The following is a 13,886-nucleotide window of genomic DNA, read 5'->3' on the forward strand; positions in this document are numbered from 1 at the left end:
CCGAGCATCGGGTCCAAGGGTCCAGAGCCGTGGGTAAGAACCCTGCAGAAATGGGCAGGGGTGGCAGCCCCACTCACAGCCACGGGGCGGGGAGGAAGGGAGCCGGCCTCCACATTCCTGAGAGAGGGACCCACATCTCCCTGCCCCCCTACACCCCTATATCACGCCCCACTCCAACAGCACCCCCTCCACACCACAGGACAGTCCCTGCCATGCCCTGAGCCTCGCACACCATGTTGCCCCATTTCCTGGATCCATTAATCCACTTTCCCATCGACAGCTCACCCCCAGGCGCCCCGGCTCCGAGAGCCCCGCCAGCCCCCGCCCTGCCCACCAGCTCTCCGGGGCCTCAACCGTGGTTGTGGGATGGAAAGTGGCTCTCACCCATGTTTGCTGCCCGCCTGCTGCGTGCTGGGCTGGGAGCACCGAGGGGAGAGTGAGGCGAGTGCCCAGGAAAGAACCAGGCTCACCCGGGGAGAGGGGGTGGCCGGGACGAACATTCGAGATAGGAAGTGAAGGCGGAAGCTGGGTACTGGGGTGGTGATCTCCCCCAGCTCTCAATGGCATGCACCCGTTCCAAGTCCATAGCAGGTGAGCTCACCGTTGGGAGTCAGGGGCCGAGAATGGAGTCGCAGGCCCCCACCGTGCCCAGCATCCTGCCATGCCCAGCCCCCGCAACGTGATCGGAACATCTGAGCTCCATTCTGAGCCTCCAGGGAGGGACCCAGGGGTGCTGGACTCTGTCCACCCTGAGCGGGGCCTGAAGAATCATCCACGCGTGAGCAGCAGCCACAGTGGCCACACCACAGACCACAAGTGCGTCACGTCTGTCCCCAGGGCCACCACCAGGCTGAGGAGGGACAGCCTGGCTTCCTGGGGGTCATGGCATTTGAGCAGGGCCTCAAGGACAGCAAGGTCAAGGGGCGGAGCTTGTCTTTCAGGCGGAGGTACAGTAAGGTGAAGACAAACCAGTGACAGGCCTGGCGTGTGGCAGGTGACAGGTGACAACGTGGGCGGCAGAGGCTGAGTGGTGTCCCAGCACCCGGAGCCTAGGGAGACCCGAGGGACTGTGCCAACCAGAGGGCTTCACCGTAGAGGCACAGCGGGGTAGTAAGGCCTCCTCCCTGCCAGCGCCTGGCACAAGGTACACTCGGTTTACAGAAAGACACAGTCAGGGGCGCCTGGGGGGCTTAGTCGGTTGAGCGCCCGACCTCGGTTCAGGTCATGATCTCACGGCTTGTGAGTTCGAGCTCCGCGTCAGGCTCTGTGCTGAGAGCTCAGAGCCTGAATCTGCTTTGGGTTCTGTGTCTCCCTCTCTCTGCCCCTCCCCTGCTCATGCTCTCTTTCAGAAATAAACAAACATTAAAAAAAAAAGTTTTTAAAGACACACTTAGGGGACAGAGCATTTCCCTAAGGCCACCGAGGACGCCGTCCACAGAGCCTGCATGGCGCCTCCATGGGACCAAGAAAGGCACCCCCCCAGGTGGGCGCATCCCAGGACCCTTGTCCTCAGCCCAGACTTTTGCTTTGCACGACCAGCCCCAGGAAGAGGCCGCCATGTTTTACTGTTCACTGTGGGGCAAGACCCTGACGTGGCCCCTGCAGAGCCCACGTGTGTGTTTGATTCACTTTTTCAGGGGTGACTGTGTGAGCAAACTTTTCTGTCTCCCCAGCAGAACAGTAAGCAACGTGGGGGCAGGACTGTGTCTGTTTCACCCACTGGCACCAAACCTGCTTCTTAATAAATGCACAGCAAATGTTCTAGAACGAAGGTTCTCTTTCTACCCTGAAACAACCTGACTGGCTGCATTTCACACAGTAGAAGTGGGGGTCAGTAGGATTCGGGCCCCCTCAGCCTTCACCCTTGCCTCCATGGCCCCACCTGCCTCAGACTACCTGGGCCACCCCCGACCCCTCACATGCAGCGACCCAGGCTGAGAGCCAACTCCTGACTGGGGCAGCCTCCCAGCCAGCAGGAAAGAGAGGCAGCAGGGACTGGGGGAGAGCTGAGCGGCCGAGGTTCAAGCCTCGTTCTGCCGCTGGCTTGCAAAGGCCCTGCTCTGCCCTGAGTCTCCATTTCTATGACGTCCAAGAGCCCTTCTTCTCTGATAGTCTGTGACCTACTGTCTAGAGAGGGAATGCCAGATCTGCCGCAGACCTGCCCCAGCCTGTGATTGCTGCACTTGTGGCAGACATCACTAACCAATTACCAATCGCTCTTTCCCACCGAGTTCATATTGAACATCAGAAACCTCAACACAGGACTCAGGCAACCATTTGGATCAAAACTGACAAGTGAGATAAAACTCTTTACTCTGCTGGTCTGAGGGGAGGCTGGGCTGGGAGCAAGCCCTCGGCTGCGAGCTTCATGCTATTATCATGCTTCTCTGCAGGAAGCCACCGTGAAGGAAGATCTCCAACACTGCTGGTGAGGGAGTGTCAGGACGCCTTGTGTCCTTGACGGCCTCCACCTCGAGAATGACAGCCCCTGACGCAGCCTGACCCAGGCCAGGGGTGAGGCTGGGTCAGGGTCGGAAGGGTTTGCCTGGTGGTAGTCTCTGTGATGGCCCCTATCTCTGAGTTTGTCTCATGAGAACTTCTTTTTTTTTTTTTTTTAATGTTTTATTTATTTCTGAGAGAGAGAGACAGTGTGAGCAGGGGAGGGACAGAGAGAGAGGAAGACACAGAAACTGAAACAGGCTCCAGGCTCTGAGCTGTCAGCACAGAGCCCGACGCGGGGCTTGAACCCACGAACTGTGAGGTCATGACCTGAGCTGAAGTCAGACGCTTAACCAACTGAGCCACCCAGGCGCCCTGAGAACTTCTTAAGTTCCAACTCTGAGCCCACTTCCTCCAAGAAGCCCCCCTTCCAACTTTTCCTCCCAGCTGAGGCCAGGGTCCCTGCAGTACCTCTGCTGGTTACACACGGTCCTTTAGTCACTCAGCAAACGTATGTGTCGCATTTGTCTGAACGTGTAAAGCTGCGGCCCCGCCTCCAGGCCCAGCACCCAGGACAGAGCACAGGTACGCGAGCCCGCCAGGAGCAGACGCACCGACTCACCTGACAAAGCACACGTCCCTCATCCGTGGGCTGGTTCATGGGGCACCCCGCGCCAGGGTGCAAACCGGGCTCTGCCCTCGTCCTCCGAGGCTAGCATGCTGCTAAAAAGACAGACACTCAAAGGGCAGTTCTATGTACAATTAAGTGGCAATAAGCAGGAGACCGTTTAAGGAGGAGGCCTTGCAGGGGCGCCCAGGGGGCTCAGTCAGTTGAGCATCCAACTTCAGCTCAAGTCACGATCTCTTGGTTTGTGGGTTTGAGCCCCGCGTAGGGCTCTGTGCTGACAGCTCAGAGCCTGGAGCTGCTTCAGATTCTGTCTCCCTCTCTCTGCCCCTCCCCCACTTGTGAACTTGCTCTCTCTTTCAAAAATAAATAAACCTTTAAAAAAACTTTTTTAAGGGGCGCCTGGGTGGCTTAGTCGGTTAAGCGTCCGGCTTTCGCTTGGGTCATGATCTCGCGGTTCGTGAGTTCGAGCCCCGCGTCAGGCTCTGTGCTGGCTGCCAGCTCGGAGCCTGTAGCCTGTTTCAGAGTCTGTGACTCCCTCTCTCTCTGACCCTCCCCTGCTCACGCTGTGTGTGTCTCTCTCTCTCCTAGAAATAAATAAAACATTAAAAAAAAATTTTTTTTTTAACTTTTTTAAGTAAAAAAGGGGGAGTTCTTGCAGCAGAGGCTCTGGCGCGCATGGGGGCTTCCCTGAGGGTCTGACATGTGAACAGCGCCCCGAGAGGCGGGCAGGAAGACGGGGGGCTGCCTCCTCTTGTCTGTCTTCCCAGCCAGTACCCCGCAGGGGTCAGCTGGAGCCCTTGGCCAGCGATGCCAGGCCCAGCCAGGAGGGAGGGTAGAGCTGATGCCCCGCACCCAGTTTGTCCCGCGCTGGTTCCCATGCACCCGGGGGAGGGAGGCAGCGAGCCTCAAGCCAGCACCCCCCCGACCCCGTCCTGGGGCCAGCAGGTCACCGGCGGGAAGCTGACGGCCCTGGGGCTGCAGCCAGTCTCAGGCCTCCGGGCAGAGGGGTGATTTCAGCCCAGCTGGGAAGGGTGGGCAGGAGAGGGGGCGGCGGGGGCAGGGTCACTCGGGCATCAGCAGCCCACAGAGGCCGGGGCACCGCCCGGCCCTCTCCACCTGGACCGCTGGGGCTCACTGGCGCTGACAGGCGCGGCGAGTGGGCCTGTCAGCTCCCCCACCCATCCCCCTGCCAAATTGCACTTAATTATGATGATAAATGATGGCAGGAATCCACAGCCACATCGCAGAACATGACAAACACTCCACGTCGCCGAGCCAACAGGCTCCGCTCCCCCCGCCGCCGCGTTCCTACCGGGAGGCTGAGGGGGGTTATCTCGGGCCACGGGCAGCCCCCACGGCGGCTCCGGGTGGGCACTGCAGGGCTGAGCCCAGGCCCCACGGTCACCCGAGATCTGGACCTGAGCCCGAGCCCATGTCCTGGGGTCCCTCTGTGTCGCCTGGTCTTTCGAGCAAGGCGTGAAAACAACCCCCACCCCCCACACCCCGGGAAAGGCTGCAGAACAGCCTCCACCTTCTTTCTGGAGCAGCGTCTAGAGTCAAGACCCCGGGTCACGCCCACCCTGCGGGCACACGCGGCCACCAGGGGAGCCTGCAAGGGCCTGGACGGGCCCTACAGCGGGCGGCCTGGACGGGGTCAGGCTGGGTGAGCCAGGCCCGACTGGGAAGGCCTGGCTCCTCCTGTGAAGCCCCCTCACTGGATGGCGGCATGGGCAACCCTGGTATCGCAGAGGGAGGAGGGCACCCATGTCCCCTGGGCAGAGAAGGGAAGGGCTGTGCACCCTCCTCCTCAGTCACCAGCACAGGCAGGGCTCCCGGACCACATGCCAGAGTCTCAGTCCCAACACGAGCAACTGGGCAAGTGCTCTGCTCAGGCTGGGCCCCCAAGTCCCCCCACTCCACCTGCATCCTAACCAGCGCAGCGGCTGAGAGACCCCAGTCCCACCGCGGCTGTGGATGTGTCCCCTACATGGAGGCGTTAGGCAGCAGAGCCAGCAAGCCAGGAGGGCAAAGGGTGAAAGGGCATGTGAAAGGTCTCAGGGTCAAAGCCACCCTTGAACTTGGTCAGAAGGGAAAGCCGCTGGGAGCGGCTGCAGCCTGGAGCTGCAGGGGTGCGGGGAGGTGAACCACTGCAGAAGGGGGAGGAGCCGCCTCTGTGCAGGGGGCGGGCAGGGGCCTGGACTGTGGCAGTGGGGGCGGGGGGTGGGGCAGGCAGCGGGGGCAAGGAAGCAGTGGCTGGAGAGAAGCCTGGTTTTCAGGTGGATGGTGGTTCCGATCGTGAGAGGGGACAAGCAGGTCGGCAGGTGTTTAGGGGCCTGTTTCCCTGAGACGTCCAAGGGCAGCGGGGCCCAGGGAGCTTGGGCACAGAGGGCTCAGAACAGAGGTATTGCGGGCGGTCAGCAGACCCAGCATCTGTTGAACGTAGCTGTGGGTAAGATGCCCTGGGAAAGGGGAGGCGTGGCCCCTGGGACTCGGTTACTAGAGCCTGGGGCTGGAGGGTAGAGCGGGGTGCAGAGGGCCTTTGTTCGGGGGCTCAGGCGCCCACTAATCTCACAGGGAGAAAACCCAAAACCCGGTACACCGCCTTACTCTCCTCCTCCACTCCATTCCGTGGGCGAACCCAGGTGGAAGCCAGGGGGCTGCAGAGCACCCTCCTTCGTGTGCCCCCGCCCCAGATTCACCCCCTGGGACACACAGCAGGCAGAGAGTGTGTGTGAGAGCGCAGCCTACCCAGGGAGGCAGCCGCAGAGAAGAAAGGGACTCGAAGCCCATTGTGCCCAGGAGCCCTGAGCGGGGATCTGCCGACGATGCAGGTGCTCTTCCACCGAGTCTCTACAGGGAGGAGGAGCTGGAAGGGAAGCCAAGCATTAGAGCAAGTTTGCTTTTGTTTACTCAGAGCCTCAAGTTAGCCATGGACTCAGTAGTGCAGCAGAGAGAGAGGGTGCGGGGCCGACGGGACGAGGGGGAGGGAGAGAGAGAGAGAGGATGTGGAAGAGGGTAAGGATTTAGGAGAGCATGAGGATGCAGCAGAGAAAGGGCAGAAGGTGATGTAACTGAGAGGGTGAAGGTCAAGTGCAAGAGCAGGTGGGTCTGATCCCAAGGCTGGGAGGGCCCAGGCGGTGGGAGGTGGGCTGCCCCTTGCGCAGAGGCCAGAGACGCAAGGACAGTCCGCGTGTCCGATGAGTGTCCTACTCACGCGTGGAGGGCCTTGGGCTCGGGATTTGGGTCCGGCCAGGTGGGCTGAGTGAGGAAGTTGAGGCCTCTGGGGGTACGTGGCTGGGGAGTAGCTTAGGAGATAGCTCTCTGAGGCAGAGCCAGCCGGGTATTGACGGAGTCAGCGTGCACCATGGCAGAGCAGGGAGGGACCTCGGGGTGGGTCGGGGCCCCACGGGGGTCAAGGAGGAAGGGCCAAGGTGGTGACGGGTCACCCGCAGGGATGTGGGAACTGACGAGGGACAGACAGGAAGGCTAGGGCAGGTTGGGGGATGGTGTGGGGGATGGTGGTCTGTTGGGAGCCGGGAGCCGGGTGGGAGAGGAAGGCAGGGCCTGGGGGTGGAGTAGGGGTGAAGACGGGGGAGGCACAAGCAGGTTGCCTGGGGTGGGAGAGGAAGAGCCAGGTCAGTGTCGGCCAGGAGAGGACGCAGGGCTCTGTGGCCGGGACACCTGGGCTCCAGGGACATCAGCAGCCCCTTGCGATGGGGAGACCGAGACGCAGCGTGGCAGCAAACGGGCTCCACAGCCCAAGGCCGGCACCTGCGCGGCTCAGAAATGCATCTCTGAGCCTTGTCACGCCTCCCAGTGTAGGTCAGCTGTGCTCATGTCGCGGGTGGCAGTGGGCGTAGGGCCAGGCGGTCCATCAGGGCCCATAGAGCCCCCAGCCCCGGCTCCGCCCAGCCCACCTGTGGGGGCTGGGCGGTGGGGGTGTGTCTGGGCGGGGGCGCGTTTGTGGAGGCGAGTGGGTGCGCTCACTCTGTGGGTAATTATGACCACAGTGGGGACAAGTGCCTGCAGGGAGGAGACAACGCAAGTGTGTCTCCAGGCGCGTGGGCGGACACGGGGTGGGAGGTGCAGGGGCACAGGGGAGGGCTGCCGTGGGGGCTGCCTGCAGAGGGTGGATCCGGGGTGCAGGGTGATATGGGGGTGCATCGGCAACATGCACGTGAGCCTGCATGTGGGAGGAGGGAGGATGTGGGTGGGTGGGAGCTAATTAGCAGGAGCCTGGTCTCCATGCAGAGCCTGGACGCAAGCCCGTGTCTGGCAGCCTCATCTCAGCCCACACCAGCCCCCCCTCAGTCTTACTGTGGCTCCCCATCTGCCCCAGAACCCCCCGGGTGCCCACCAGGGACGGCCAGGCGGTCCCACGCCGAGTCCTCCGTCACCGTCCACCAGGTCAGAGCAGGGGGTGAGCACAGAAGGCCCTCGCTCGCTCGGGGAGGGGAAAGTAGCTTCTGTTTTACATCTGAGGTTCCCACCCCATCCTGGTTCCTGTGGGGTGCAGGAGGGCCTCCCCACCCAGCCTCTGAAGGTCAGGGTAAGCAGCCCAGGTTCAGGGGTGGGGAGGTACTGTCCCAAGTCCCGGAGCAGGTGGGAACAGAGCCAGCTCTCCCCCACCCCCGCCCCCTTCCAGGCTCCTCTGGCTTTTCCCAGCTCCTAGGCCAGGCCGAGGCAGGGGGGCAGTGGCTGGGCTCTCTGCCTCCAGGCCACCGTGCCCTCTGTTCCTGGCGATGTGCACTGTTGCAGCCCCTCCCGCCCCTCCCAAAAGCCAGCCCCACCTTTGAACTCCCAGGCCCACCACACTTGCAGAACAGGGCAAACAAGAAGTTTTAAGAAAGGCAGGACGTCACCCAGAAGGCCAGCTGCTCAGCTGGACGCCCACTGAGCCCTGGGAAACGGGCCCCAGCTCTACAGGCTACAGGGAACGAAAGGGGGACTGTCCTCACCCCCGGCCCTGGCCTCCAGTCATCCTGGAGCGGGCTCCACGGCCTCAACAGACCTCGATGTCCTGCTGGGACCCGGGAATGCACACCCTGCTCCTTTGCATTCCATCCTGCTCGGCTGCTAGCAACTCAACAGCCATTGCGAGACACTGAGAGGCACCTCCCGACATCTCTCCATCCGTTCATCCATCACCTTCCATCTGCCCACCCATCCCTACATGCCTCAGTCCATCCATTCATCGACCCAGAAAGCCAGCCCGTAAACATCCACGGATGTACCCAACCGCATCGATCCATTCACCCACCCATTCGTATATCATCCAGTCCATTCGCTGACCCCGCCAGCGGGCCACCCATTAGTCCATCCGGCCATCTGACAATGTCTCCGGTCGTCCTTGGATGCATCATCCCATTGAGTCACCGTCCACCATCCCTACACAGCTCACTCGCCCAGCCAGCCAGCCACCGGCCTGCCCGCTATCGGGCCAATCGCTGACTGGTCCAGCTATCTGTCCACCCATCCAGCTTACTGTCACCCACGTGCTCCTTGTTAAAATCAAGGACCTCGGCCCCTTCTGAAATCTGGGAAAGGCCAATAAACCGAGCCCCAACCCAACTTCCTTCCCGGTCTTCCTCACTTGCTGCCGGTCCAGACTGTGGCCTTTCCACTGTGTGCCCTGCTCTCTGGAGAGCATGGCCCACCACCAGGGTCAGGAGGACACAGGCAGGACCCACGGACAGCGGGCGGTCCCACAGCCACCTTCAGTGGGGGGCGGGTCCTGCCCTACCCCTGCCTAACAACCCGACCATATCCAGGCACCATAGAGAGGAAACGCCACATCAAAGAGACTCCGCCTCCTTTCTCCTTGTCTCCCATAGTAACAATACTCCATCAACAGTCACCCTCAAGTCTGTGGCACTCAGGGCCAGACCCTGTGGTAAGCACTCTACGGAGAGCCACTTGCACGATCCTTGCCATCGCCCAGTCACCCTCCGAGGCAGTGGCACTGCTGCACCCATTTTATAGGTGAGGCATGGAGAGGCTAAGAGAGAACAGAGGCTAACGTTGATTGGGTCCTGCCTACGTGCCCAGCCGTGCTCCGTGCTTTGCATGCATCACTGAAACCTCAGCACAGTGGGCATCCCCACTGGCACCCCCTTTTACAGCTGGGGTAACTGAGCCCCAATAATTCACCCAAGACCATAGAGCTGGAAAGCAGAAACACCAGGATTTGAACTCAGCTGTCTGACTCCAAAGCCTGTGCTCTCAGCCACCCAGGCTCCTGCTGGTGGTGCCCGGCCACGCTCTGCCCTAGAAAAGGTGTGGCAACGGGTGGCCGAGGGCCCAGACACAGACTAGCTCCCACAGCCCTGCCCGTCCAACCTGCAGGGGACAGAGCGGGACCTGGCGGGTGACAAGCACAGGCTGAGAGAGGAGGCCCCTTCGCAGCCTCAGGATCACAACGGGTTTCCGGTGACGAGTCTAGAACAGAGATCTAGGGTGGGGCGGGCATCGGCGGTGTGGAAACGTGCTCCAAGCCCAAGCCCAGTTTGTAAGGTCCCACAGCGGCGCAGCCTTAGGAGCTAAAGCAGCTGGATCCTTCTGGCAACATTCAGTAGGTGGTGAGAAGAGGCTGGTTACGGCCGGGGCCTGGGCCCCCCGGGGCCGGCCAGCAAAGGGCTGGAGCAATTAACTTTCTTCCGATTAAGAGCACGTTGTACCTCCTGAACAACGTGGCACAGAAAGTTTGGGGCAACAGGAAAAAGGTGAGGAGACTCAAGCCATGTGTGAACTCCCCTGGCAAAATCACGGGCTGCCACAACTTCGCCCTCGGGGCTGGCATCCGAGAGAGGGGCCGCCCGGGACCCTGCTTCCGTCAGGTCACACGGGTGCCAGAGGGGTCGGAAGGCGGCTCGGAAGACGGGAGTCGCCTCTTGTCCTTGTTTGTTGTCCCTGCATATTCCAACTGCAGCGCCCAGGGCCCAGGGGGGCCCCCGGAGGCCTGCGCCACCCAGGAAGCGTGGCCCCCCCCGAAGCTGATCCCCGGAACCTGGGAGCACTCCCTCCCACAGGCCAAGTGTTTGCAGGCAAAATCCGGTCAACAGTCTCGAGATGAAATGGACCCTGGATCATCCGGTGGCCGGGGGGGGGGGGGGGGGCCAATGCCGTCGCCCCTGTAAGAGGGGCCCCAGGAGGTCAGACTTCGGGAGGAGAAACAGAGGTAGAGACTGGAGGGAAGCGGCCACGAGCCAAGGTCCCGGGGGCCAGGAGAAACTGCAACGGATCACCCCCTAGAGCCCCCCGGGGAGCACAGCGCTGACCACACGGCTCAGACCTCGGGCCCCCACACGCGTAAGGGGGGGCACCCGGCTGTCTGAAAGCTACGTGCTGGTCACAGCAGGGCGCGGCGAGCTCGCGGCTTCTTAGAGAAGCAGGGCCGGCGGCAGCCTGCAGGGAGACATGGGCCCGGGCCCGGGCCTGGGCCGCGTAGCTACAGCCCCCCGGTCTGTTGGGGCTGCTGGGACGGAACAGCACGGGCCGGGGGCTCATGAGGCAGGAACGGCCTCCCCAGGGCTCAGGAGACTGGAAGGCTGCGAGCAGAGAGCTGGCGGGGACAGCCAGGGACTCCGTGCCGCGTCCCCGCCTGGTGGAAGGGACCAGGGAGCTCTCCGAGGCGTCTCTTCTGCCGGCACCAAACCATCTCTCCCCTGGGCCCCACCTCCTAACGGCATCCCCCTGGGGGCTGGGGGTCAGCATATGAATTTCGGGACGCACACCCAGAGGACAGCACTGTCCCCCACAGGCGGGAGAGGCAGGGAGCCAGCTGAAAGGCAGGCAGCGGGAAGGATTCTCTCCTACCGGGAGAGGCCAGCCTTTGTTCTGTGCAGGCCTGTGACTGGCTGGGTGAGGCCCACCCTCAGCGGGGAGGGCACTCGGCTTTACCCGCTCGACCAGTTTAAATGTTATTCTCATCCAGGCACCCTCAGAAGCACCCAAAACAATGTCTGACCAAATATCCGGGCACCCCAAGGCTCGGTCAAGCCACCCGGGTGGCTCAGAGGGTCAAGCATCCGACTCTTGGTTTGGGCTCAGGTCACGATCTCACGGTTCATGAGTTTGAGCCTCACATCAGGCTCTGCGCCTACAATGAGGAGCCTGCCTGGAATTCTCTCCCTCTCTCTGACTCCCCCCCCCCCCCTGCTTTCTTTCTATCTCTCTCTCTCTCGAAATAAACTTAAGGCAAAAAATCAGGCATCACAGCTGTCATAGGAAACTAATACAGGGCTCACATCCAAGGTTGAGGAGCTCCGTCTTTGTCCCGAGGGCAATAGGGAGCCACAGAAGAGTACTGAGCAGGGAAGCATAGGGGTCTGACTGTGTGTGACAAAGACCCTGGACCGTGATTGGAAGGGGACACCCGGGGAGAGGGCCACACACAGCTGCAGGGATGCAGAGTGACATGTACCAGGGAGGGAAGAGCAGGTCCAGGCGGGCAGGACAGGTAAACGGAGAAGACAGCGGACGGGGAAGTGGCCGTGGAATCCCAGGCTCCACCGAGCGAGGGGTAACCAAGGTGTTCCAGTGTTCGCCACCTCTGTGCCATCTGCACTGACGCCACTGTCAGGACGCTCTAGCCGGGCCCACAGGGGACTAGGTCCCGGCCCTGCATGGGGACGGCGACCCTGTAGGGATGACTTCAGCTCAGCCAAGCCCATGACTCTGTGGCTGCCCCCCACCCCCACCCCCGCCACCACCCCCCCCACCCCTGCCGCCGCCACCCCCCCACCCCCATCTCTCACCCCCACCCCTGCCACCACCCAACCACTGGACTTGTGGGGGTGGGGGGGATGCATCTTCTTTACCGGAGGAAATGGAAACCTCACCTCGCCTCCACTGTAACAAACTAACTTTCTCTGCTAAATGGAGCATAATGAAATCCAGCCCCGTAGCCTCATTTCCAGGCAACTTTATTCATTGTTATTTTTATTCCAAGAATTCCTTGGCATTTTCTGGGAGCCACTGAAGTGTTTAATAGCTGCCTAAGTAACATTGTATCCTGTTTGGAGCGAGACCCGAGACCCGGGAGTGAATAGTGGCACCGGGGCTCTTCCCAGGAGGACCCGTGAGGTCAACAGGCCGCAGGGCAGAGTAAGGGGCACCCGGCCGGTCCCCGGGGCCGGACGCGTCTGAGTTTCGGGGCCGCCAGCTCACCGGGAAGGGTGACTTCTAAAACCCCGGGCAGAAGGCGCAGTCAGGCCTCTGGCTTCCCAGGGCTGCCCCGGGGCCCCGTGAGAGGGAAGGGCACCTGGCCTCTACCGCCCCTTCTCAGTGGCCAAAGGGGGGGGGCACCTCGCGCGCAGAGGCAGCGAAAGAAGGGCAGGGTCCGCATCTGCTCTGTGTCCAGCACGGGGACCCCGAGGCAGCAGGAGAAGGCACGGACAGAAGGGAGGGCGGCTACAGGTCAGAGAGGAGGCCGCCGTCACGGCCAAGCGACACGTGGCCAGGAATCTGGGGACAAGGGACCTACAGAAGGGACTCACAGGCAGAGGGCAGGCCACCTGGAGGCAGACAGTCTAGACGCAGGGAGCGTGGCAGCCAGGTTTGAGGCTGGCAGGGAGCGGCTGGGGCCGGGAGGGGGTGCAGCCCGGGGGGGCGGTGCGGGGACACCTTGGGGCGTCCAAGAGCGCGCGGGGGTTCAGGGTGCTGGAGTCAGGAGGGAGCTCGGGGAGGGAGGTCAGACACACACAGGGGCCGCCCTGGGCACTCCTTCGACGGCCCGCCCGCTGCCCATGTCCCCTCAGTCCACTCCGCACGTGGCCGGCCACCCCCTCTCAGCTTGGGGGGCTTTCAAGGAGGCCTGGCCGGTACGTTTCCCGGTCCTGTTACTTAAATCATTAAATGGCTCTTTTGTAAGAGTCACTTGATGCTCAGGAAGTCTTTTGAAGGCTTCAAAGAGCTTTTTAATAAGCGTTTCTAATCCTTTTCTCTTAAAAACAGGAAGTTACACTTTGCAAATCGTAAACACCAGAAGGTCCGAGTTTGGTTGGCGATGCAGAAGCCACAGACTCCCGATGGCGGCTGAACACCAACCCCCACCCCCACCCCGGGCTTGGCCAGGGCTCCCGTGCCCGGCAGGCTCTCGGCGGAAGACAGCCGGGGGCCCCCGTGGGGGTCCCGGGGCCCAGGGGGCCAGTGTTCAGCCACAGGCCACGACACAGGTGACTCTCCCGCAAGAGGGGTGCACCGTGCCCGTGGCCGGCAGGGGTCCTTCCCATGAGCCCCTCTCCGGACAGCGGCCCCAGCATCACGTACATCAGAAGCCCCAGGTCAAGTCTTCACTGCCTGGGCCGGGGGAGGCGGGAAGGGGCGGGGCCCAGGACCAGGCTGGGGCCCGCCTCTCAAGCCTGTGTTTGTGGCCTTGGCTCTCCACTCCACCACCACCAAACACACCCTACCAACTCCGTAGCCTTGCCTCTGCCCGGCCCTTCCACTTGCCCACACAGCAAACTCCTATCCATCCCTCAATGCCCCTCCTCTATGAAGTCTTTTCCTGGCTCCCGAGGCGGCCTTTCCCCTCTGATCCCAGAGCCTGCATGCCACCCTCCCTCGAGACTCTGCGATGCTCCGAGCGCACACTGAATGTCACTGCAGAAGTACTGATGTATCTGTCGCCCACTAAACAGAGCGCCCCTCAGAGCACCCCTCAGAGGTGCGATGGTATCTTTCTACCTCTCCCTCACAGCCTGGCACACGGCCACTGCTCCACCGGCAGAGTCACGGGCCATCCATCAGGGGGGCTGTCCCCTGGCTCAGGACGCAGGCTCTGACTCCAGGCTGGGGTCTAGGCCTCCCTCAGAAGGAC

Source organism: Hyaena hyaena, unplaced genomic scaffold (assembly GCF_003009895.1).
Source record: "Hyaena hyaena isolate Hyena2069 unplaced genomic scaffold, ASM300989v1 scaffold_386, whole genome shotgun sequence".
Lineage (NCBI taxonomy): Eukaryota > Metazoa > Chordata > Mammalia > Carnivora > Hyaenidae > Hyaena > Hyaena hyaena.